The sequence below is a fragment of the Danio rerio genome, chromosome 16, assembly GCF_049306965.1.
Source record: "Danio rerio strain Tuebingen ecotype United States chromosome 16, GRCz12tu, whole genome shotgun sequence".
Lineage (NCBI taxonomy): Eukaryota > Metazoa > Chordata > Actinopteri > Cypriniformes > Danionidae > Danio > Danio rerio.
Genome location: NC_133191.1, coordinates 35,792,599 through 35,819,670, shown reverse-complemented (window position 1 = coordinate 35,819,670; position 27,072 = coordinate 35,792,599). Strand labels below are relative to the sequence as shown.

General features: G+C 34.2%; 1 protein-coding gene and 1 long non-coding RNA gene across 4 annotated transcripts in view; one reads left to right on the top strand and one right to left on the bottom strand.

Moving 5' to 3' along the window:
• The window catches only part of LOC137487924 (uncharacterized), a 410,987-nt gene that overhangs the window by 70,898 nt on the left and 313,017 nt on the right, over nt 1–27,072 (bottom strand). Inside the window, exon 13 of one of the 3 annotated variants that reach the window (XM_073926256.1) lies at nt 22,181–22,694. The exons of the other annotated variants lie outside the window; for them this stretch is intronic. The gene's annotated coding sequence lies outside the window, so the exon portion shown is untranslated. Of the gene's footprint in view, nt 1–22,180; nt 22,695–27,072 lie in introns of those variants that run through there. 3 annotated transcript variants of the gene reach the window in all.
• Nucleotides 14,039–23,417, top strand: LOC141378233 (uncharacterized). The gene is made up of 2 exons (XR_012392238.1): nt 14,039–14,226; nt 22,572–23,417. It is a non-coding gene; the product is annotated as an uncharacterized lncRNA (long non-coding RNA).

Below are 27,072 nucleotides of genomic sequence, written 5' to 3'. Positions count from 1 at the left end.
GACAAAGTAAAGAACAAATTGAATGATGTTCGGTAGAAATTCAGCTGCTATCAGTGTTACGGAAACTACTCTGAAGCTGTAGCTTGATAAGCTACAAGCTACTTAAATGTGCAATGCAGTTACAATGTCAATGCCTCATGTTTTATTACACAATTTTCAGATTTCTCATACTGTCAAGATTGAAAGTTTTAAATTGCAACAGATGTAGCATTGCGATAACAATTCAATTTCAAAATTTCAACTGTTTACTTGAAAAATATTGTTTACAAAATACCTGTAATAAACAAATTCATAAATAAATGTAAAAGATTTGTGATTTGCCAATAGATGTCTGTAATATATGATTGTAGTATGGGATCTTATTAGACGATGAAGTGCTGCTTCAGCTTTACTTGCTAGAAAAATATTGATATTAGCTACTGGAAAAATTACATTGTATCTTAAAGCTGTCACATTGTATCAAATATAGACTTTGTCAAGCTACTGAAAAGTGTAAAAGCTAGTAACTGAGCTCATTCCCAACACAGGCTGTTATATTAGTGTATATTGATAAATATTTAAATTAATGTTGTGGTGGAGTTTGCATGTTCTCCCTGTGTTCGCATGGGTTTCCTTCAGGTGCTCTGGTTACCCCTACAAGTCCAAAGACATGCGCTATAGGTGAATTGGGTGAGTTAAATTGTTCGGTGTGTATGGGTGTGAGAGTGTGTGGATGTTTCTCAGTGATGGGTTGCAGCTGGAAGGGCATCCGCCGTGTGAAACATATGCTGGATAAGTTGGCCGGTTGATTCCACTGTGGCGACTCTAGACTAATAAAGGGACTAAGCTGAAAAGAATATGAATGAATGAAAAATGTTGTGGTTATTGACTTAAATATAAAATTATAGGACTGATAAATTAAATTATTACATCTGCTGCTTAAGCCACTTAGAATCCAAACTGCTGGCTGTGAGGGTTTTGTCTGGTGTCTTTAAAATTACATTACATGACAGATGTGAAGTTAAGTTATTAAAGTAAAATCAGTTATCTACTGTATTCGTCTGTCTGTTTTTGTAATCAGGGTTCTGGTTTTCAAAAGGATATATGATCAGTTATCAGTATCAGCCAATGTTGTAATATTAGAGCATTTCTAATTGAAATTCCAAGCACCAAATAAAACTAATCCCTAATAGTATTAGTTATTCATTGATATCTACTGGTGCCAATAATTTGAGGAACAGTTCTAACTTTTAGCTTGTTGCTTATTGACTTTATTAGAATTTTAAAAGCAAATTTAATACCTTATTTGCATGATCATATTCTACAGCTCTTACTCCTGTCCCAGGTAGTTAATTGTGAATGGGATTCCAGTAATTGGCCCTGATCTTTGCCTATTTTTTAATAGGGAAACTACTCTGAAACTGTATCTTGATAAGCTACAAGCTACAAGGTGCAATGCAGTTATGTCAATGCCTCATGTTTTATTACACAGTTTCCAGATTTCTCAAACTGTCAAGATTGAAAGTTTTAAATTGCATCAAATGTAGCATTGGGATAACAATTCAAGTTTAAAAATTCAACTGTTATTATGGCTATTTTTTTAAATAGTCAGCAATGGCCAATAGCATAGAATTAGTTTTTAAATTAGTTAGACACCAATGTACACCACTTTAACCAACTCTTACTTTAAACAATACTGCCTACAACTATGGGTACACCTGTTCATTGTACAGATCGTACATGTACAATTATGTTTTGTGTGTGTGTGTTGCTGATGATGTGACAATAAAAGTGATTTGATTTGATTTGTATAGACCAAAATGTTTACAATATACATTTAATTTGATTGGTTCTAATCTTTCAATAATAGTTTGCATCACTTTAGGTAAAAACAGAGTAGCAAAAGATAAAAGATCCTAACATACAAAGCTCCTCACTATCATTCTGCTCTTCCTCATTTGTACACTCCTTTGCACTCTCTGAGATCATCTTCTGCTGAATTTTTATTTGTTCCAAACTTTAAGATGAAGTCATTTGGTGGCAGGGCTTTTAGTTGTACTGCACCAAGGTTATGGAACACTCCCTGCCTTTACACATTCACCAGGTGAACACTATTTCCAATTTTAAATCTCAGATAAAAAGTTTTTTTTTTTGTTCAGTAGCTTTGAATGATTTGGTGGTTTAATATCATGTCTATTGCTTTTTACTGCTTGTATTTTTATAATGTGCTTGCAAAATAGTGTAAGGTGTTCTTGAGTGCTTTAAAAGGCACCTATACATAAAAGGTATTATTATTATTGTTATTATTATTATTATTATTATTATTATTAAAAGGTTAAAATAATTGAAGAATTAATAATATAAATATAAATTGTCCTAAATATTTCAGGTGAAAGAATGAAATCTGTCAATTTTTATTCATGCAATTCTTTGTCACTTTTCGTTTTGACTTCAGGTGATGTTGATGATGCTGCAGTAAACATTTATTTGCAAAATAAATAACTACATCTGCATTTTTCAATGACAAAGCCAGTTATAAAAATCCAAAACACTAGTGGACTTGAAAATTTTCTTTGTGAGACATGACAAATATCTGCTCTGCAATATGCCAGATGGTCTGATTGTACACTCTTTGGGAACTTTCATCTCTTCATTAGTGTATGATAGGCTGTGTGTGTGTGTTTATCTATTAGCCAGAGTTTTGCAGTGCCAAAGTGCTCATTTGATATGTGACCTGCCACTAAAAAGTCCGGATATTTATCATCTGCTGAATAGCCTTTGTGTGGTGCTGCAAAATGGCAGCAATACATTCTCAAATGAAACCGCTTGAAGGTTAATGAGTGGCAATTGCCCAGTGAGGACTAAATCTATTAGCGTTTCATAGAGGGAATCAATCAACATGACCAACTCTCACTTATTTGTCATTTTGAAACATGGCCCGATTGAATTGAACAGCACATTCTGTTACATGGGATCATCTGTGATGCTTTGATTTGCTCTTCATTAAGGTGATTAATGCTCTTTATTCTGATTCTGGATCAGTAAACAAGCTCTTTCATCCTGTGCTGCTGTGCTGTATTAGGTCACTCCAGACAGTGGTAATGACTATGGATGATTACAGTCCACAAGTTGATAGCTGTCAAGAGAAGTATATGAAGTTTATAACCAGATTGACCCAGAACTGAACCTGTTGCCTCCTTCATAACTGGCCAGTGTTCACTACCATAAATAAAATTGTTTAGATTTTTTAAATAAAATGAGTTATAATCTAATTTTCTTTTCTATGTGTAACTTAAAACAAAAATAAATAACAATTGAGATAAAAAATTTTTTTTAAACTAAATAGGCATCCCATTTTAGTGTCCACGTTAAATAAAATTTGCAACAATTTTTTTCAGATAACTTTTGTGAAAATAAAATGTCAAAATATTGTCAAAATATGTTCACTTCAACACAATCATTTAGTTTAACACATATCTTTGTGGGAAAATAAGCAGCAAAGGTATTCCGACCTCTACTTAATAAAAAATATATACAAATTTCTATTATATATATTTATATATATATATATATATATATATATATATATATATATATATATATATATATATATATATATATATATATATATATATATATATATATATATATATAACGATTTGCAGTGCGATATGGCTGTATATCAGCACTGGTGGGAGGTAGTGTCCCACTGGTGTCCCACCAGTGACGATGTACATTTATATCGCACTGCTACGAGAGTGATATTGCATTTACACAACAGTTCAATGGTATAATCATGTATATAAAAAAGAAAATCAAACAAGGAGAGTAAAAACCCTCATTACGAACTACTTTCTTCTGCCATTCATTCACATTTGCAGCTGATGCCAGAACAGCAGAAGCCATTTATTACCAATTCAGCAACGTCACTTCAGAGCTAGTGTTTGAATGATTCTCTAGTATAATATCTAAAGTGATGACAAAACAGGTAATTTTGCTCACATTTTAATATTATAAGGCTGAGCGGCATGACATGCCATCCGTCTACAGAGATATCTCCCTACAGTATTACAGTCTATTACAGTCTACAGTATTTTTCTTTTGCAAGTGGGATATCACAATAATTAATCTAGAAAAAAACAGCACAATTACTACCAGATTGCTGTTGTGTTTGCGATAAGGAAAAACGCTAAACATGTAGGCATTTCTTCTTTCTTTCTGCCAACACAATACACATTTCTGATATGCAAGTCCTATCTCACATTCATACACTACAATTATATGGTGTAAATTCAGCACTACAATGCACTAAAGAGAGAGGCCGGCTTAGAATATCACTTACCAGTTTAATAATTATTTTATCAGCTGTAGTTAGAAATTACGCTGTTTGCTGTTTATGCGGTCCTGTTATCATCTTGTGGATGGACAACGTCAACTGTCTTTGGTCTGCTCAGTATGGCAGGTTAATTGAATTGAATTGAATTAATGGCTGCTGACATGCTGTCTCTCAGAAATTATAAATATTTAAAATAGGCACTATCCTTATAAATAAACTGCATAGATGCAATCCAAACAACTACATTCTTGACAAAAAAAAAGGCTCAAAAGTTCGTTATGTTGACCAACAGCAGTAATATTTGTCAAACTGTAGAGTGTCTTCTGCTTGTTGCTGTATGTGGGCAGAGTAATACACAAAAGTGGTGAAGAAGCGGTACGAGTGCTTTTACTGGCAGAATATCACACAGTTATCAGCCAATCAAATTCAAGAACCAGCCAGAACTGTTATATAAATAAAAACATTACAACGCACGCCACCCACCAGTTCCGATATACAGCCACATCGCACTGCTACTCGTGATATTGCTCATATATATATATACAGTATATAATTTAAATTCCAACCCATATTCAAACTGCAAAGATTAAAACAGAAGTGTTTTAGAGTTTTTTTTACTTCAAGATTACATTTGAATAAATTTGTCATTTCTTTTGCCTCTAGTTATGACTAGGCCCACACAGAATCTGTTCACAGAAATCTGCAGATTTCCACAGATGTTCAGCCAGTCTTTAAGCCAATATTTAACTTGTGTAAATGTGTGTAAATTTATATTTATTTACTTTTTATTATTAATTTCAGTATTACTATTGACTAATATGAAAATATTCATTGATTTATTTACAATACACTTTGTGAAGTAATATTTTTCCTGTCTTGAGGTAGATATATTATATTAAAGACTTTATTTACCAAATAAGTGGATCTAATTGGATTTGGATTGTAAACATTAAATACAAGTAAAAGCGTATTATTTTTATTTCATATATTAAGTTTTTAGTTACAATACTCACAAAATGATTCTGCATAAATCTGCAGATTTTTTTGAAAAAAATTCTGTGCAGAAATAGCAAAAAATGTTGGCAGATTTTGTCTGGCCCCAATTGTGACACCCGGTTTCTGAGTGAACATCAACACTTTATTTGATTTAGTTTTTTTCAGTTTGATCTAAGTCGTAAAATCAATTACGGGAATAGCATTTCTACCAAAACCACCTTCAGTTTCAGGAAGCCACAACTAGGATAAAACCTCCCACCCCAAAAATAAAAAGCAAGAGTGTCAGAGGAACTTTGTGAGCACATTCAATCGTTCCACTTCAGTGCAAACCACTGAGCTTCACGCACAAACACAAGCCCAATGCGGAGGGAGAGTTGAGGGATGGCGGAGCAGGGAGATTCTGCAGATTGTCTGATGATGAAGAGCTCTGTACGGCTTCTCATTTGCTGGAAATCTCCTGTTATCATGCGTGCTCAGCCTGCGCCTCCCTCTCAGTCGTATAGGCTACGTGTTTTATTGATTGATGCGCTGTGGAGCTGGGCTTTCATTTGCCCCGTGGGCTCATGAGAGTTTGTACGTCCAGACGAACACTCAATCAACAGCTCAAAGCACAGATGGATGCTGCCGTACAAGATTCCCTCTCTCCGTTTTTTGCTCGTCTTATCTGTCTTTTTTGGAAGGAAATTGCTTTAGGAATTATTATGTATACAGTGCTTGTTTTCCAAAAGTGACTGATTGCTAAGCATCTTTAAAGTATACTTTTATTCAGCAAGGATGCTTTAAGTTGGTTAAAGTAACTGAGACTAGAGACATTACGTTATGGCGTAAATGTTATAAAATATTCAGATTTAAATAAAGGCTTTGACCTTTGGAGCAGATTTCTGTCAACTCAACCAGCTCCTCAGCAAAAGTTTGTCTTTTGATTTTTTTCGGCTGATGACAGGCTTGCTCCAAAGTCTTCTAACTGTTGAGACACTGCATGTCCAATTGAACTGATTACTCAGTGAGATTGTCCACACTGATGTTCTTGTGTGTATTTGTCTTTCATGAATGACCAGGCTTTGATGGGACTTGAATGAGTTTCTGAAATTGTAAATATGCAATATTCATTTTTTTTTTTTGGAATGATCAATATCTCCTGCTGTGGCTCAAACATTTATAGCTTTGGCTTTCACCTGGTTAGTATGTTGTCTGAAAGTTAGTCCCTTTAGAACAGCTCAACAAAGTCAATGAGAACTGGAAAGTTAGTCTGCCAGTTAATTAGGTTTTGTCAGATAATTAAGGAATTTACCACCAGATGAAAATATATTGTATAACTGGGAGGAATGCTGAATGTTTTTTTTTTTTTTTTTTTTTTAATTAAATTAAAGGTTAGTTTAGTTCATTTAAGTTTGTAAACTGTGTGCAACTGCTCTTCTACTTCTGTTATAGAATTACTTCAAATACTGCAAGACTAAGTAGTGACCTTACAATTTACGTTGTTGGAGGTTGTCCCCTTATCTCCACTATGTACAGCTAAAAAATGTATAGACCATGTAAACATTATTTTTTTCTCCAAGATACTTAAACGGTTGTGTCATTTTTTGCTCAAGATTACAGTTTGTTAGAATATCAAAATAAGAAGTCATGTTTAAAATAATCTTTAGACATTACAATACAAATATTTTGAACTTCAGAAGAGTTACGGAATTTATATTAGGTGGAATAACCCTCATTTTCAATAATCAAGGCACATTCTACCAAAAATTGTACATTATATGTCTCTCAAATATTAACATAAATACAGTATATAAAAATTATATTATTTCTAAAATGGACTGATGGTGGATTTCTGCGATATGTTCTGTAAAGGAATATGCCATTCATTTGTTTCACAGATTTTTGTTCTTTATTATAAACACTTTACAAATGTACAAACCCTGTCATTGTCCTCATCCTCAACCCAATTAAACCTACAGCTTTAATAGTTTTGTTATGCTAAAAACTGATATTTAGAAATAAAACTTAAAAATAGCAAAGCTTAATTATAAATAAATTCTACGAATAAATAATATTTTACAATTGTCTTCATGTTTCTGTCAGTCCGGTCACATTTGAATTAAATTTAACATAAATTGAATGCAATACATCTTTAAGGCTATTACTCAGAGAAAGTGACATCATTTGATGGAAAAGAAACTGACAGTGATCAAGGATGTGTTCTTGAATTGTATGATTTTCTGCTTGCTTTGTAGAATTTTGTGAGGATGACAAGCTCAAAGATCAGGCCCAGTCACATTTTCATAAGTGAAAATGTACGTTGCTGGTAGAATGTCCCCTTTTATGTAATCATTTTCTCAAAAAATGTTCCAAGTGACAATATTATTATTTGAAATCTTCATTATAAGAAAAGTTTTCAAACCTTTTTTGAATATAACAAATATTAAAGGGATTATTCACCCAAAATGAAAATTACCACATCATTTATTGTCCCTCATATGGTTCTCATATAAGATATTTTGAAGAATGTTGGTTGCCTGGACCAACTTCCACAGTAGGAAAAAAAATGCAATGGATGTCAATGGGTACCAGCAACCAACATTCTTCAGAATATCTTATTTTGTGTTGAACTGAAAAAAGAAACCCAAATTAGTTTTCTTTAATGTTTTACTGGGCAACACGGTGGCTCAGTGGTAGGCATTGTCGCCTCACAGCAAGAAGGTCGCTGGTTCAAGCCTCAAGTTTGGCATTTGTGGAGTTTGCATGTTCTCCCTGTTGTTGCAGTGGGTTTCCCCCATAGTCCAGAGACATGCACTATAGGAGCCTTGAATAAACTAAATTGGCTATTGTGTATGTGCGTAAATGAGTGTATGGATCTTTCCCAGTACTGGCTTGCAGCTGGAAGGGGATCTGCCATGTAAAACATATGCTGAATAAGTTGGTGGTTAGTTCCGCTGTGGCGACCCCTGATGAATAAAGGGCAAAGGAAAATGAATAAATTAATAATATTTTACTAAAACCCATACCCACTGACCAGAGAACCTGTAAACTTTCAAGTGGTCTCGTACTCTGTGAAGGGTATGTCCTGAACAGTGAAACTTCATAATCTAGTCAAAACAAGTCATCTTAGAAGGCACGTTTCACGCTTATGATGCCTTTAAATGCTGTCTCCACCATGCATCTCACTAGATTTTGGACCCGAGCAGTTGTGATGTCTGCGAACATAACACAGAGATTCATGCCATTTCATAGCAGTAAACTGCATCCCCCTTTGATTGATGACAGCTTTCAGACGCGATGGGCTTGTTTTTTTATCACGCTGGCGCAAAATGACCGGGGACAGACACAGGCAGAAGAAGCGCTTCAGTGGCTAATGAGAGGCATTATTCAAACTCCTGCTCTGGTGTCAACATTGCATGTCCTGCGTCTCTCACTGCCGCTGCTGCACTACAGACAAGCAGCCCAGTGACTACAGAGACAATTACAGCTATTCCACTGTGTTTTACTTTTACTATCTACAACCCCAATTCTGAAAAAGTTGAGATGTTTTTGTAAACTGCTTTAAAATCTAGGATGTCTTATTTGTAAAAGGGATAGTTCACCCAAACATCAAAATTAACTCACCATTTACTTTCAAACATGTATGAGTTTGTTTTTTCTGTAGAACCAAAGAGCTTAGAGAGACCAAGAGGCGACACTCAATAGAACGTTCCACTGCAACAGCAGCACCCAGCAACAGTCTCGGATTCCGCCATTTTGGAGTTAAAGGGCCATGAAATCCCCTCGTTTCAGCAGGGTGTTTTCACACCTCTACTTTGGAAAAAGTCAGAAAAGTGGGCGTGTCCAGCTCTGTTTAGGGGGGAGTGTCGGAGGAAGAAAAGTGGGATGGTGTGGGAGTGTCTATTTGGACACGCGCGAGTTTCAGAGTCAAAATACACACAAACACACAGGAGAAAGTGATGGTGTTTAACCTACATGGACATGTGTAGTCGAATTATTTGCCAAATTATTAAATGGTGGACTTTAACTGCAGTTTGGCTCTTTCATTCAGGGAATTCATTCATGCCCCTCGCGACAAACGAGATATTTGATTCGACGAACTGCTCTAAGCGTGTATTTTTCATGCAATGTTTGATACCGCACGGCGAATGAGAGAAAAAAACCCTCCGCATTTCCCGGAAACTTAGATGCACACGGCAGGTAGTGTCAGAAAGCCACGTGTGTTATTTCGGTCACAAAATGCGGTAAAAACCCTACACAAGGTTAAAGTTTGGTTGTGGTGCTAACATGTTTACACTCGGTGCAATAGTTTGTTCGATACGAACAAACTGAATAAACAAAGAGCAGTGCTCGCTCACTTACCAAATCTGTAGAGACAGGACAATCAACAGCAGCTAGAGCCGTGTCTTTACGAAGAGAATACTACAAGCGAATCCGGATCTCAGCGTTTGCAGATGAGAACAGCTCTCAGGTAAACAATAATCCTACTTAGACACGTAAGTTATTGTTGTCGAGCGTCGCGTACACTGTAATCCACACGTGAGTCTGAGCTCTCACAGAGAGAAAATGAAAACGAAACTTAACTGCAGCAAACTATAAAAGCAACACTTCACGCTTGTTTTGCCAATACAACGTGGTGTGAGTGTCGTCTAAGCAATGTGACAGTAATGAATATTAATGAAGTTGCACAATAGAGCGCGCCGATTGGTTTGAACCAAGCCTTACTCATGCATTAATGCATCACACTGTAAGACGTAATAAGACACACTCTGGCACAGACGTCCAGTCTGCACGCTGGAATACACGCTATTTTGTCATGACTGTGACGCAGCTTCAAAAATTCGTTTCAAACCGGAAGTACGAATTTGCTTGAAATAACGCAAAAACAACCAATTTAAACTTTTTAGTGAAATATAGGTGTCCTAATAGTGTTTTTAGCAGTGTGGGACACATATACGACTGTCAACAGCTCAAAAAATGTGTTTTGGTGTTTTGTGACCCTTTAAAGTGGTCGGCTGTCCATTGGATCTTATTGCTGTGGCGATGGCAAGCAGCTGCTTTGTTTTTTATTTATTTATTTAAAAAGCGCATTTAAGCTGAGATACAACCTGAAAGACGACAATACAACACTTGCCATCACAATCATCAGCACTTTTAATACTTTATTTTACAGACTTATAATATGCTGTTGTTCTATTGGAATTTTCATTGCAAAATAGCCACCACGCCATCTAGTTGCTGTTTCCCAAATCGCACTAGAGTGTTGCCGCTTGGTGATTCTATACTATTTGGTAGAACACAAAAAATATATATATTTTAAAGAATGCTGAAAACTGTAACCGTTGACTTCCATTGAAGGAAAATCGGTAACACTTTCTTTTACAACTTGCAAAGTACCAAATAAGTACAGGGAATTAACTGTTCCTTTCTGTATGTATAGTATAAGTATAATGCACCTATGTGTAGGTATAACGAAACAATCTGTAATGCATGAGTAATAAGGGGGTAACAACCAGATATTCAACACGAAAAGTACCGCATAAGTATATTGAATTTAAGGTGTGCTTTTCTATAAATTGCAAAGGAACATACCATAATGTTTGGGTAATAAGGGGGTAACAACAAGATATTCAACACACAAAGTACTGTATAAGTATATTGAATTGATGATGTACTTTTCTTTAAGTATTGTATACATATAAAGAATTATACAAGGGTGGTGACAACCTAATGCAATCTGCAAATACATGCGTGAGTACATTAAGAATAGTTCCTTTATTCAGTGCTTGGCTTTAATATGGGATGCTTAATAAATAAAAGGTTTACAACCTGTGAAATTATGAAACCTTATTGCATAATGTATATACTTTAAACCTACAATTCAATATAAAAATATACTTCCATACACTACCTTATGAATGTTTACTCGTCAGTCTCACTACCGCCAGCAATGTCTCAACATCATTATCAACAAATAACTTTCCGTGATATAGGCCTACCGTCAGGGTTCAATGCAGATTAAAACAAGCTAGCATCTTTACTGCTGTTTGCAAAGGGGGGACCAACTGATGCATTTCAGTGAATGTATAGCTGATGTTTTTATAAAAATATGTAGTGTGTAATTTGGTCTTTAATCAATAAAAATCTGCTGCTGTAGTTTTCTCTGTTCTTACTGTTCAAATATACACTTGTACGTTGAAGTCCAGCTTTTCCCTCCTTGTTCCCTGTAGTTAAAGAGTAAATACAACATTTGCGGGTTGTAAACTAAAGTGAAGCATTATTCCCTCCTTTTCCCCTGTAGTTAAAGGGTAGCTCTTAAAGGTAGTGAAATAAGATATACCAGCCTGATCTCACGAGAAAACGTAAGTATTTTACGTTTTGCCAGTTTAGTGGCTAATTCGTACGAATTCATACGAGTTCAGTCGTACGAAATGGTACGATTTTAAAAAGGAGGCGTGGCACCTGACCCCACCCCTAACCCAACCGTCATTGGGGGATAAGCAAATCGTACTAAATTGTACGAATTAGATCGTACGAATTCATACGAATTAGCCACTAAATGAAAAAGTTACAAATTGGCGTGAGATTGTGTTGGATATACAAACACACAATCTATTTCTTTACTTTGTAACCTTCGTTTTACTAAATAGGGATTTTAAAACATCTTATTCAAACATTGTCAAACAAATTAGGGCTGCGTGATATTGGGAAACCAGACGTTGTGATATTTAAATTGTCTAATTGAATAATATAAATCATAGTATCATTGCCTGGACTCATTCATTCATTCATTTTCTTTTCAGCTTAGTGCCTTTATTAATCTGGGGTTACCACAGCAGAATGAACTGCCAACTTATCCAGCATATGTTCGATGCAGCGGATGCCCTTCCAGCTGCAACCCATCACTGGGAAACATCCACACACTCATTCACACACATGCACTACGCACAATTTTAGCCTATCCAATGTCACCACATGTTTTTGAACTTGTGGGGGAAACCGTGACATCCAGAGAAAAGCCATGCTAACACTGGGAGAACATGCAAACTCCACACAGAAATGCCAACTGACCCAGCTGGGGCTTGAACCAGTGACCTTCTCGCTGAGAGGTGATTGTGCTACCTAGGGCACCATCGTGCAGCCATTAGTAAATAATACTTGATATAAAGTAAAGATGACTTAATTGTCTTTTTTAATTACTGTAAAAGTAAATGCGACTCAGTATAAGAATTACTTTTTCTACATTAGTAAGTAGTACTAATGCGATAAAGTTATGAATACTTAATTAAATCAAGGCAATAAGTTTGCATAAACCAATTAAGTGAACTTAACAAATTTCTTTTTACAGTGTATATAAAGTTACAAAAACATCCCAAATTAATGAATCTTTTGAAAACAGAGCAATTCAAGTCATCTGGTAAAATTGTATTCATATCACAATATATATTTGAAGACAATCTAAATATCGCAACGTCTGGGTTCCCAATATCATGCAGCCCTAATTTGTTTGACACTTTTACTTGGATGTTTTATAACCTTTTGACTTTTATCTGTCCCAAGTGCCTTCAAATGTGTTGCAGCCTTCAAAATCTAACTATGTTGCATTATTAATGCATTTTTTAATAATACTAATATCAATATTTATATTATTCAATTAATATAAACTTGGTAGCACTTTACAATAACAGTACATGAATGATGATGTGTTAATATATAAACTAAACATTACTTTATTATGAACTAATAATGAGTTAATGTATGCGCTAATCAATAACTAACTTTAACTGCAACATAAGTCACAGTAGTTTATGTGTGAATAACAGCTACCTTAATTACTTGTTAATACATGATTTGTTAATTAATATATTAATTAGCACATTAGTTTTTGCTTAATTTTCCACCTGGAACTCATGATATGTTAATGTATAATTATATCATGACTTTACTTGGAGGGGCACATCATCATTAACCCATTCTTAACTACTCATAAATTGATTATGCACATCCATCTAATGTATTTACACTGAATAACAATAGAAAAGTGTTCTGTTGGCATTAACATCAAAAGGTTTAACAGGAGTTCATGAGTAGTTAAGGATGAGATAATGTGATGTGCTCCTCCAAGTAAAGTCATGACATAATTATACATTAACAGCTTATGAGTTAATATTAATTAACAACATGAACTAACAAGTAATTAAGGTAGCTGTTATTCACACATAAACTCTTGTGACTCATGTTGTAGTTAAAGTTAGTTCATGATTAGCGTGCCTTAACTCATCATTAATTATTGTTTAGTTTACATATTAACACATCATTATTGATGTACTGTTATTGTAAAGTGTTACCATAAACTTTTAAAGGGAGTAATCAAATCACAAATTCTTAGTTTTATTGCATTTTAATAAAACATCACAATTTTGGTTTTGTTTTAGCACTGGGTGTTGTAAATAATATGTCTAAATTACTCGCAAAACAGCACCAGGAGTCATGTCAACATTGCATCAGTTTGTCTTTTTGATCCGATTTCTTTACAGATAGTAATGGGACACTTAGTAGGACAGGCTGAAAACCGCTGTCGAACTTTACATGTCTCAGCTTTGTGTTCAGGCCGCCTCCGTCACAAGCCATTGGCACTGGCTGTGTAAGTGTTCTCAGACCATCAGACCAGAACGGCTGGAGGTAACAGCAACATGTTCTTGTCTCCACTTTTTGATGGAGTCTCTCTTTTGTGTGTTTATCACTGAGGGAGGATTCACCTGGGGCAGCCGAGAAAGAGACAGGCCACCACACATGACAGGAGAGACAGAGAGAGGGAGAGAGAGACGGGGATGGAGAAAGAGTGGATGGAGGAGGAGAGAGGTGCCCGTGGTGTTGGAGGAAGCTCATCAGACAGAGCCCTTCTCCATCTGTCACAAATCATTTCTGCTCGGCAAGTAAGGAAAGGCAAAATGTCAAAATATTTGAATACATTCCATGGGAGTGTGTCGCGCTCGCTGGGGGAGATGCTTGGCAGCGGTGTAGCGGAGAGAGTCACGCACTGCACCATGAGTTGGGCTTTTGCACTGTTGTAGAAACAGTCAATTAAAAAATAGAAGATGAGATAGATTTAACACAATTTAGATTGCGTGTTGCGAGTAATGTAATCCAACTGCATTTTTGATTATGTGTTTGGGCCTGCCTTTATTAAATTAAATGTAATTAACATGAAAATGACAATTTAATCTATGATTAGTGAATGCCACTAAATAAGATGAAGATTTTTCGCCTGTAAATCATGATATTTAATTATAATTTTTTTTAAAAATGTTCAGTTGAAGTCAGAATTATTAGCCCCCCTGAATTATTCCCCCCCCCCTTAATTTTTTCCCAATTTCTGTTTAATGGAGAGACGATTTTAACAACACATTTCTAAACATAATAGTTTTAATAACTTATTTCTAATAACTGATTTATTTTATCTTTGCCATGATGACAGTACATAATATTTTTTCTAGATATTTTTCAAGACTCTTCTATACAGCTTAAAGTGACAATTAAAGGCTTAACTAGATTAATTAGGTTTACTAGGCAGGTTAGGGTAATTAGGCAAGTCATTGTATAATGATTGTTCTGTAGACTATCAAAAAGTTTAATGGCGCTAATCATTTTGTCCTTAAATATCTTTTAAAACTACAAAGCTGCTTTTATTCTAGCTGAAATAAAACAAATAAGACTTTCTTCAGAAGGAAAAATATTATCAGACACACTGAAATTTCCTTGCTCTGTTAAACATTATTTAAGAAATACTTAAAAATGAAAAAAAATAAAATAAAAAATTCAAAGGGGGCTAATAATTCTGACTTCAACTGTAAATGTAATCTGATTATGAGTATTTTAAAGGTGCAATAGGTGATTGTCTCTAAAACAAACACTTTTTTGTTATCATGGTTAAATGTCTTTGCTCAACTTGATAGCAATCATTAAATGGAGTGGTCCAAATGTACTAATATAAATTTTAAATGGCGTCTATTTTACCCCTTTTACAACAAGTAAGATGAGCCTTTGGTGTCTCCAGAATGTGTCTGTAAAGTGTCAGCACAAAATCAGATCAGCCTACTAGATTATTTATTATAGCCTCCAGAATCTGCCCATTTGGTGTCTGAGTACACTGTAGCTGTTTTTGTAGCCTGTAGCTTTAAATCCAAATGAAATGCTTCTCCCCACCCACTGTCCCCATGTGCATGTCTGCTTCTCCTTCATTACATCAGATAAACAGCAGTCAGTGACAGAGTCAGACAAGGATAGATCATTAGTCAAAAATACCAAGTAAGTGTATTTCATGTACTTGTGGTGGATTTTGTTCAAGCCTTTCTTAAATGATGAGTCACACACAAATGCCGTTTACAGTACACACACACACGTATATTAGCGTTTTCTGACACTATGCGGCTGTGATGATTATAGAGGTTAAGAATTAGATAATACTGATTTGACAGTCTTTATTACAAACATGCTCTGATTTAAAAACGTTTTAAACTTATTAAAATCATGGAGTTGGAATGGATATTTTATATCCCAATTTATTTGCAAAAAACTGTTCTGTGGACATGTGTATACATGTTAATAATAATAATAATAATTCCTTACATTTACAGAGTGATGAAGCCAATTATAACAAGGGGAGGGTTAAGAGGCCATGATGAACAGAGGCCAGTGGGCAGATTTGGCCAAGATGTCGGGGTTAAACCCCTGGGATCCTGGGTTAAAGGACATCCTGGGATTTTTAATGACCACATAGAGTCAGGACCTCGGTTTAACGTCATATCTGAAAGACGGCGCTTACTGAGCAGTATAGAGTCCCCGTCACTATACTGGAGCATTAGGACCCACACAGACCACAGGTTGGGCGCCCCCTGCTGCTAACACCACTTCCAACAGCAACCTAGCTTTCCCATGTGGTCTCCCATTCAGGTACTGACCAGGTGCAGCCCTGCTTAGCTTCAGTGGGCGACCATGTGAGAGTTGCTGAGAGCTAGCTGCTGGCCAATATTAATATTAAAACATGGCGCCAGGGAATTCTCTGGGCAGGGAAATCGCTTTGCTATGTCACGTTGCAGTGGGGATCAAAATCATTAGCTACGTTTCCATTCACCTATTTTCATGCACAGTTTGGAGATGCTCATAAAAAAAACTGTAGATAGAAACGCCAGGATGCACATAAATTTAAAAAAATGGGTCTGTGCTCCGCATCTCACGCCTTCAAATGCCCCTACACATTCACTGCGTGTCAGGATTGTCTTCCGAGGGAAAAGTCATTGAAGAAATGAAGAAAATATTGACGCAGCTTCTCCTACCGCAGCAAATTCCATTTTAACTGTTGATATTTGCCGCTAGTTAATTAGGAAGTGATGATATTGTTTGCTTTGACTCGTTTTAAACGCTGCTTTATTTGCATTTCTTTTATTCGATAATCCAGTTTTGCACATAACGTTAATTAGTATTTTTTGATGGAAACTGTTTAAGATTATATTGAGAGAATTTATTGTCACCCCAATTTAAGTGTGGGCACACTATATCTGCACACACTTCTGTCCAAACAATTTACAAAAGATGATTTTCATCATAGGTGCCCTTTAATATTATGTGAAAGGCATAGGACCAAGACATTTTTTGTCCAATCAAAATGTTCAGTCCGATTATTATGATACACCGTGTTACCGGTCTATCAAAATATGTAATTGCATATCTCTGCGCACATGTCACAACCTCAGGCAGGCAAATATTAACAACCTACCTTATTTTTAAAGTTATTGTAAATACTAACTGTACTATGAAGTTTTTTCCTCTGGTGAATGTTACTTAATGTATTGTAATGAGGTCTAGTGCACATTTATGCATTCAGGAGGCGTTGCGTTGAATGGACATTTATAGTGCAATCAGTACAATCCTGTTGCACATTTAAGATGTAATATAATATAAACAAAAATATTTTGGATTGTTGTAACCCAACGTTGGGTCAGATATGGACAAACCCAACCATTGTGTTTAAAAGTGTCATTTAAGTGTAATTAAAAATAACCCAACATTGGGTTTGTCCATATCTGACCCAGTGTTAGAACAACCCAACATTTTATTGGTGTCTACAAATACTTCACTTTTCAAACTGCTCACATACTTAGATGACATGTAACCAGTTGCTACCCAGCACAGGCTAAATATCATCAACAGATAACAGTTATATTTGAATAGCTTGACTGTACGGGATGCAACACAGATGTCTGTTTCTTTTTTTTAAAACAATAGAGATGACATTTCAAATATGCAGGTTTTTAAAAAAAATACACACATTACTACAAGCCTCAGACTTCCATGTACATTTCCAAAGTCAAAACTATTTCCAAAATCAAAACTATTTAAAAAATCAAAAACAAAAACACAAACTCTTTTCCAGCTGACAAAACACTAATATTAATTCAAAACACTGTTACAAAAACCTCCTACTGGGAATCAAGAATCATTTATCAAGTCAGTGATTGTTAGAATAAACATAAACAGAGCGGTGCAGATAAAATACAACAAGCTTTAAGCAAAGGTTATTTTAAAACTGTAAAAAGATCTTGCAATAGATGAAAAGCACTAGAAAATAAATCTTATTTGAATATCCAAAAATTTAAATGTGAAGTCGGTATGCAGCACAATAAATTTGACATCCTCTCCAAAATTACACTACAGCATTGGTAATGGCCTTTTTTTGCCATACTCAACATTGAAGTAAAATCACAGGCGGTGAAATGTGTCTGTTTTTAAGAACTGAATGGATGTTTCAGGAATTTGGGTCTTTTGAATCAGCGATAAAGCAACATTATTATATACTGTACAACAAAAAGCAGGCCATTTTTTAGATGCTTATAGTGTTTCACAGGTGTTATTGCAGGTTTTATTTTCATAGCCTTCTATTGATTTTTTTTGGTAAGATTTTACTCTCCAACAAAGTGGAAGAAAAGTGTGTGTTTCAGATGTGTCTTTTTTCTGCCTGTTTTATATTTGTCTTTCTCCTGGATTGTTCTTTTTGAAACCTATCGTTTTTAAAGCTCTTCTCAAGACTGAGTTCTGGTTGGTGTTGACTAGAGAAGAAGAGTGAAGAGGCAGGTGTGAAGGACGCAGGGATTTGATCTCTGTACCTTTGAGGAATCGTGAGATAAGTGCTCTCAGAAAAGGTTTTGCGTGCCAAGACTGCAGATTGAAGCTATTCAGAGTCTAGTGAACCTGTTGTTGTAGAAAAGATCCAATGTCCCAGAATGCAACAAAAAATATGAATCACAAAATATGGAAAACTGCTACATTAAGGATCATTTTAAACGTAAATTTAATTATTAGCCAAATCCTGATGCTTCATTTAAGATTCCTTACCATATAAAGTGCCTAATAGTTATTATTCATTCATTAATTTTTTATTCGGCTTAGTCTCTATTTCAGAGGTTACCACAGCTGAATGAACTGCCAACTATTGGAATATATGTTTACGCAGTGGATACCCCTCCAACCAAAATCAAGTACTGGGAAACACCCATACACTCTCACATTCACACTCTATGGCCAATTTAGCTTATTCAATTCACCTATAGGCTACCGCATGCCTTTGGACTGTGGGGGAAACCAGAGCACCCAGAGGAACATGCAAACTCTACACAGAAATGCCAACTGATCCAGCCGGGACTCGAACCAGTGATCTTCTTGCTGTGAGCGATCGTGCTACCCACTGCACCACCGTGATGCCTAATTCTTAATATCACTGATGGAATTTTGCTTTATCTTTGACAAACTTGTCATATCCCATTGCCACGCGTAATCAGATTAGTATTAAAGTTTCACCTCATGAAATTTTAACAGCGCTGTTCTTATAAAAAGAAGTACAGTAGTTGATGTCAGTCTGTGCCACAAGATCACTGCACCTCTTGTCTCCGGCATACTAAAACACCGTGATTAATTATTTCTCTCTAATCACAATCACAATGGAATTAAACAATGTTTGTCTGTTTACAATTCTCCTAGGCTGCCAGTAAAATTTGCATGTATTTGATGGCAAAAAAAAGCAAATCTCTTATCCGGGGGAAGATCAAGGTTATGACTTCCTCAAAGCAGAGTTCCTGAAACCAATTAAACTCAGTGTAGTGAAGTTCAGCTGGAGGACACAGTGCTGTAACAATAGAGGAACGTGATGACAGCCGACGCCACTATCTCGCTGCTTTTCCACCCGTGCTAATTATATTTGCAGATTCTGTCATTTAGACAAAAAGGCGCATAACTTTGGTAATCATCGTGAAACATTAAAATCACTCCCTGGCCGGTGCAAATAGTCGACCTTTCTAAATGAAGTCAGTTGCAAGATATGTGAAGGTAATCAAATATCATTTCGATAAGCGTAATGTGGCGATCAAATGTGAATAATTATTAGCCATGTTTACAGTTACAATTAGCGCCAGGTATGATCTTCATGAAAAAGCAATGACTATGCCTTTTAAATGCCACTAGGGGTTTAAAAAAAAAAACAATGAAACAAAACAAAACAGGTGTGTATTGTTTTGTGTGTGTGTGTGTGTTGGGAATGAATAATGCATATGTGCTCAAGTTCTAAAGTTAAAACGTTCGTATTCACACACACGTGAGTGCTGAGTGTTAGTTTAACTCAAAGGAAAGCCATTGCGCAGCGTTGATTCAGACCCAGTTTTGAGGCACTGGATTTACAAAAGCTCTTTATTTCAAGTGTTTCGCCGTCCATTGTTAGCGATCAAAGCCATTCTAATTCAGATAATGTTGTTGCAGCCACAGGTTCCTCCCCCTCCTCTTGCTCCTGTTCAAAAGACTATCATGGCGAAGAGAGCCGGAGTAACGGCTTTTGATTTGAATGTGAAGTGTCATTGAGCTGTGCTGCTGCCAGCTGATTGGCCGTGCTGATAGGCCCCTGTTTCAGAACACCTGGCTAGGTGGCAAATGTATTCTAATCTATGTGAATTGTTATTCTCTCACCTGGAGCCAGTGGGATGTGTGTGTGTCTTATAACTCAAGAGGGTTAAAATGAGAGGAGTAGTAATTCAAGGGATAGTTCACCCAAAAATGAAAATTCTGCCAAGATTTTAGGCCAGGCGTCACTGTGTGATTTTGGGTCAGATGTTGAGCCGAATCCTGACTTGTACGAATCTTCTTTGAATCAGGCTGAAATTCAGTTTTGCTTTGTGTCAGTTTGTTGTGCTGTGTTTGTGTGGTGTACACAGGGAACTGAGAGGCGAATTAGACAGAGGCAATTTTCTGTCAGAAATTTTGGTCGGCACTCGTGAGAGAATCACACAGTTGAATCAGAGCTACGAACTGATTTAGTTGAACTCTGTGTCCTCACAGCACCTGTGTGAATACAAAAAAAGACACACTTCTGGGTTCGTGGGTGTGCAATTCTAAAGGATATCGGCCAGTATGCACAGAAACAATTAAAAGTGTATGATTCTGTTTATATATTTGCGAATTACAAATTTTTCTCATTACAGTTTTTTATTTGTTTGGTTTTAAATTTTTTCCTTTCCACACAATCTTCACGCTACTTCTCATAAGTCCATAAATACACTATGTATACTGGTTTTCCAACCATTATTACAGTTTTTCAATTCTCAAAACATTTTGTACAAACGGCAAAACCTAGTTGATAATCGGCAAAAGTGAGTCACTTGTTTAGAATCGATAGCTCATTCCTCAAAAGCAAGTATTCATGTCAATCAAAGTGTCAGTGTCATCAAAATGAAAAGTTCTGACACCATTGTTTATGAACAAGACAGTCAAATGGCTTTGTCCTGTTTTCATTATGACAGTTTACTCTGGACATTTTTTCAATGCAAAAAAGTCAGATGTTGGTGACACTTCCTGAAAATGCTCAAGACAGCACTTTATAATATTTGCACAGCCATTTGAAAACTACAGTAAAGTTAGACATCGCTGCATTTAGTGAGGGAGCTGAGTACAAGATACTGAATGTTTCAGATGAACTATGTTTCAGATTTTTACTGCATTTCCTCTTTGCAATTCTAATTTATTCACAGCATTGTGCAGAAGAATAAATACACCCTTATTTACAACAAGCATAAACCTCCTTTGGGTGAAGCTGGGCACAACTTTAAACAATATTGCAGAACATATTGGAACTGAACCTACAACATACACAGCTCTGTAAATCATTCATGAAATTGTTCGATTTAGAAGACATTTTCAGAAAAATAAAGATAATTTTTTTTTAAATAAAATTTGCTTGAAAGATTTTGACAACATTTTTGTATGTAATTACTCAAGTAATAAAATGAGGACTATTAGTTTTATATGGAATGACTATTCAGCATTCACATATAAATCCTAACCCTAACCCTAACCCTAACAAAATGAAATAGAAAAGTATTGAACACATGAAGAAAGGGAGGTTTAAAAAGCCATGGAAAGCCCAGACAGCATCTGAAATCTCTCAGTAGTTATTCAGCAACATGTCAGTATAAATGTAAACTGGGCGATTTAGCCTCAATGCCTATATTACCAGATGATAAAGATAAAACCAAGGTGGACATTTTAGCAAGGGAATGATCCCAAACACAGCCAAAGAAACTCTTAACGGGTTTAAGATAAGAAAATAAAGCTGCTCGTATGGCCCAGCCATATTAAGAACTAAAGATCTGAGTTCAGATGAGACCCCCAGAAGAGTCAAGTTTTTTAGACTTAATGCATCTTGAAGCTGTCATTAAGCACAAAGTCTTTTATACAAAGCATGAAATACATTTCAGTAGTTCAGTACTTTCTCCTTGTGTTATTCCATTTTTATAACACATAACAACATTTTCTGAATTTATAATTTTTTTATTTTTATTTTTTTGATTGTTTGGGTTTTTACTGAAATCTGGGTCCATTTAGAAATATATTTACCAGGAAAAAATCATGATGCTTTCAATACTTATTTTAACCGCCGTTTTAATCATTAGCATGTATTAAGCTGAAATTGTATTTAATGATATACTTTACATTTTATTTTATTAATTTATTACAATTTAATGATACAAAATCCCTTTACAAGTTGTTCAAAATCAAATGTTGGCTCTTTTTTAAACGTTTTAAAGAACAGAAGTTCCTGGTTAAGAAGATATTCAAGTCATAGTTCATAACTTCAGATGCCTTCAAATGGCAAAAGTACATTCATGCAGAAGCAGTCCGTCTAAACCTTGAGCGTCATTATATCTCAGTAAAGCGATCTGCTCTTGTTTTCCTCTTTCTTCAGTGAGCTTAGCATCAGCCGAGTGCTCTGTGATGGGCGGAGAGAGGATAATGTCACGGCGGCTCTTCTTCATGACAGCTGATGGAGGGAGAGCTGGATTTCTGTTGCTGCTGTTGTCTTGTTCCTCTGCGGCAGTGAAGAGAGGGATTAAATGGACTGAGGTTTGTATTTGGTTTTCCCTCGAGGATCCGCAGTCTTTGCTTCTCCTCCCCTCCGCCTCTCCTTCAAGGAATATGGCCAGATTCATTATTTAGCTGTGCTCTTTTTGACAGCTGGGTCGGAGGGAGGATAGGGCTTTGGTGTGTGTGTGTGTGTGCGCGTGCGTGTGTGTGTGTGTGTGTGTGTGTGTGTTACTGAGGCCTGACAGAAGACAGGAGGCCTGTCGGTGGAGGCTGCAGGAGCTGACAGCTGATCACACTGTCAGTCAAGCTGGAGGCTAACAGACTCAACACCGGCAACCTTCTTCCTGTCAGTTCTTCCAAAGGCCTCTTTTTAACACTCTTTCTTCATAAATGATCCACTGCCTCAAGGTTTCCTCCTGTATTTCTGTTTCATTTTTTTATCACTGACTGACTGGATTGCCCTGTTTGGATTACTGTAGATAAATATGACTGTATATATGTTAGTACATAAACTTTCTTCTATTTTCTTTCTAAAATTCACTGCCTCTTAATTTGTCATTTAATTTAATACGATTTTATTTTCTAATGTCCTATTCACTGTATTGTCCTTTACTTAGATCACTATAAAAAAGATATGTGTTGTTTATAAACCTGATTTTTATTTTATTTGAATCACTGACTTCATTGTTCATTATACAGATTACCATAATAAAAAGTATAATTTCCATATTCTTTTCCCTCTATTTTTATCATATATTTTTAATTTGTTTTAGACTTCTGGGTTGTTTGTAAATACTCATTTTCCTTTAATCTGCTGTGTTCATTTATTATCTTTATGAAATAACTTTTTTATTTTATTTTATTATGTTTAAATTAATTGTATTATTTATTTATTTTATAATTTTATTTTATTATTTAAATTATTTTATTATTTAAATAATAACTTTATTTTATTTTTAAATGTATTTAGTTTTATTTAGTTGTTTACTTTAATTTATCCTTTAGGCTATTTCGTTACGTATATAACTGTTTTTTATGTTTAATTTTTTTTATTATTTTAAGATTTTATTAAATTTATTTTTGATTTATTTTATTATTTTAGAATTTCTATTATTTTGTTTTTTATATAACTATATTATTTTATTTTGTTGCTTAATTGAGTTTTGTTATTTTATAATTTATTTTATTTTAATTTATATTATTTTATTCTTTAACTATTTTCTTTTCTTTTAAATGTATTTTATTTGGTTATGTTTAATTTAATTTAATTTTATTCTTTATTTTATTCTTTATATAACTTGTTTTATTTTGTTATGTTTTAGTTTATTTATTGTTTTATTTTATTGTTTTATTTTAATATTTATATTATGTTTAAATACCTTTATTTTATTTTAATTTGTAGTTTAATTTAATTATGTTATTTTATAATTTAATTTCATTATTAATTTATTTTATTATTTATTTTTTATTATTTTATTTTGTTTAAATTATTTTATTATTTGTATAATAACTCTATTTTTTGTTATGTTTAATTTCATTTTAAGTTATTGTATAATTTAATTTAATTTATTTTATTATATTATTTATATTATTCTTATACAATAACTATTTTATTTTTAAATGTATTTTATTTATTTAAGTTTAATTAATTGAATTATTTATTTATATTATTTTATTCTTTATAAAAGTTTGTTTTATTTCATTTTGTTGTTTAATTTAATTTAATGTCATTTTGTTATTTTATAATTTAATTGTTTATTTATTATATCATTATTATTTTATCATTATAATATTATTATTCTTCATATAATAACAATTTTATTTTGTTATGTTTAATTTTATTTTATTAATGAATTTATTTTTATAATTTGTTTGATTTTATTCTTCATAATAACTTTATTTTATTTTTTTAAATGTATTTTTTATTTGGTTATGTTTAATTTAATTTAATTAATTTCTTTTTTACATTTTTTATTTCTGACTTAATATTACTTTACATTACAGGAGTAATTACATGTTACTTTATGTAATTACTCCTGTAGTAATTAGTAATTACATTAATTACTTAATATTACTTTACATTACAGGAGTATTGCAGAGTGAATACCAAAAAGCCTCCCCCTCTAACGGCCTTTGTGTTCTCATTGACCCCCTATTTGTTCTTGGTCAGTTGATCACAAAAGAACCAAATAAATTTCTAACAAAATGATAAAATGTCATCAGCGCAGAAAGGGACACTTTTTTCTTTTAATAATCTAAAATATTCAAGCAGACGTCAAAAACTGATATAGCAATTATGAAATCAGTCTTTCACCATGTACAAAAGCATCTTTTTCAGGATAAAATAAAGCGTCAATCTGCAGGAAACCTGTTATTCAAAATCAATTGTCCTCGGCTTGAGTCCTAATGAGAGTTTGGCCTGTGATTGCCTGCTGACGCCTCCACCGAGACTCGCTGCTCTTTGTGGTGACAATGGGCCTTCAGTTCACCCATGAGACAAACCCACTGGACAAGTCATTCATCGATGCAAATGCCAGCCAAGACGTGGAGCTCTGCATCTGTTTGCCTGTGTGAGCCGTGATGGACAGCCAGCGGCTCTGCCTTCAGTCCGCCGGAGAGGCCAGCAGGACGGGGCACGAGGGAACGCGGCCATTTACCATCAAATAAATGTCACAATCGCCACATTCTCAGGCAATTCCAACAGACAAATGTATTATTCACAACATCAAAACAATCTCTTTCTTCAGACTACAAAGAGATGGGGGTTCTTACATTGGAGGAGAAAAAAAGTTTAAATTATTATTTACATCTAATAATGTTTATTATAAATATTAATATATTTGGTTAACTTTTCCAAAAAAATACCAATGGCAATTATTTTAATGATGATTTAGATTGTATATACAGGCCCGAAGGCCGCCAGCGGGAAGCGGTGGTTCTTTTTTTCTCAAAAAATTTACGTTTTTGCTGTTGTATAACATTTTCGATTGAATTATGAGGTTTAAGTACTGTATTTAAGGGATATTTTAAACACTATATATTTTTTTTGCTGGTTTAGCTTGTCATCATTGTGGTCATCATAACCACACTTTTTGAGGTAACAAAAAACATGTTCAAGATATCGAATAAAGAAATATATAAATACTTAAAAAATATATAAAAATACTTAAAAAAAAAAAAAAAAACAATTGTGTTACATCATATAATAAAATGAGTCTGTTAAAGTTTTAAATGGGGAAAAAAACTAGCCTATTGCCACTTCTTGGGCAAATAACAAACTTAATTTGATTTGGCCTTTTGAATAATAAAACATGAAAACATAATGATATTAATAATGTAGAGCTTGACAATTGTTCTAGTCTCTTCTGCAAAAAAAGTTTGAAAATTCATGGAAAACAAAAATAGCCTAATTAGTATTCAAATTAACGTTTGGTCCTTTTTATTGGAAAGTATTTTTTCTTTTAAGAATAAGGTCTAAGATTCAGAATAAAAGTTGGGCTACTTGTAGTGAAAGATATCACTTTCATCATAGTGTATGTTTTCTTACATAGTTGGATGTTGAACTCATGAAAAATAATTATTTGCATTCATTGGAAGCCTTTGTAGGCATATATGGGACAAATTCCGGACCTTTTATCAGTGTGGGGTGGGTCTTTCAAACCACCTGACCCCCCTTTTTTGTGCATTTGAACAAAACTGATTTATTAAACAGATATATTTATTAAAATAAAATTTAACTAACCAAATATAATTCTAAATAGAAAGATAGATTTTAAATATTGAAATATTGCAAAAAATGTTTTTTAAAATTTACAAAATTTTATATATTTTTTGTTTCTATTGATTTTTTATTATTTTATTTTATTTTATGTGTATTTAATATTTTTCTATAACATAAATTTGGGTTAGGGCTAGGGTTAGTTTTTTTGTTAGATAAGCTCCAGATTTAGCTTCAGTACTGACTAATATAATGTATATGCACAAATATAATATTGTAAAGCTTCCAATAGTAAATATTAAATAAAATGAGAGGGTGCTTTATTCATATATGTTGAGCACTGTATTCAGATGCAAAAACAATTAAATGAACCTATTAATCACCATAAAATTTAAACTATATGGGCCTAAGAAAAATGTAAAGAAGTTTTAGAGACATTTAGAGGTTTTTGCATCTGACCTTTTCACATATATAGAATTATACAATACTTTACAAAAATATCATTTTCTTTTATGTTATTATTTTTCTTTGAAATGTTTGGATAGTTTTTGTTTGTCTCCTTATTCCGTATTATTAAATTGTTAGTCTTTGGCTATTTTCATGATCAACTGAATGCCACAAGCTCATGTGGTGAATAATAGGCTCAAAGGATTATTTACTTTTT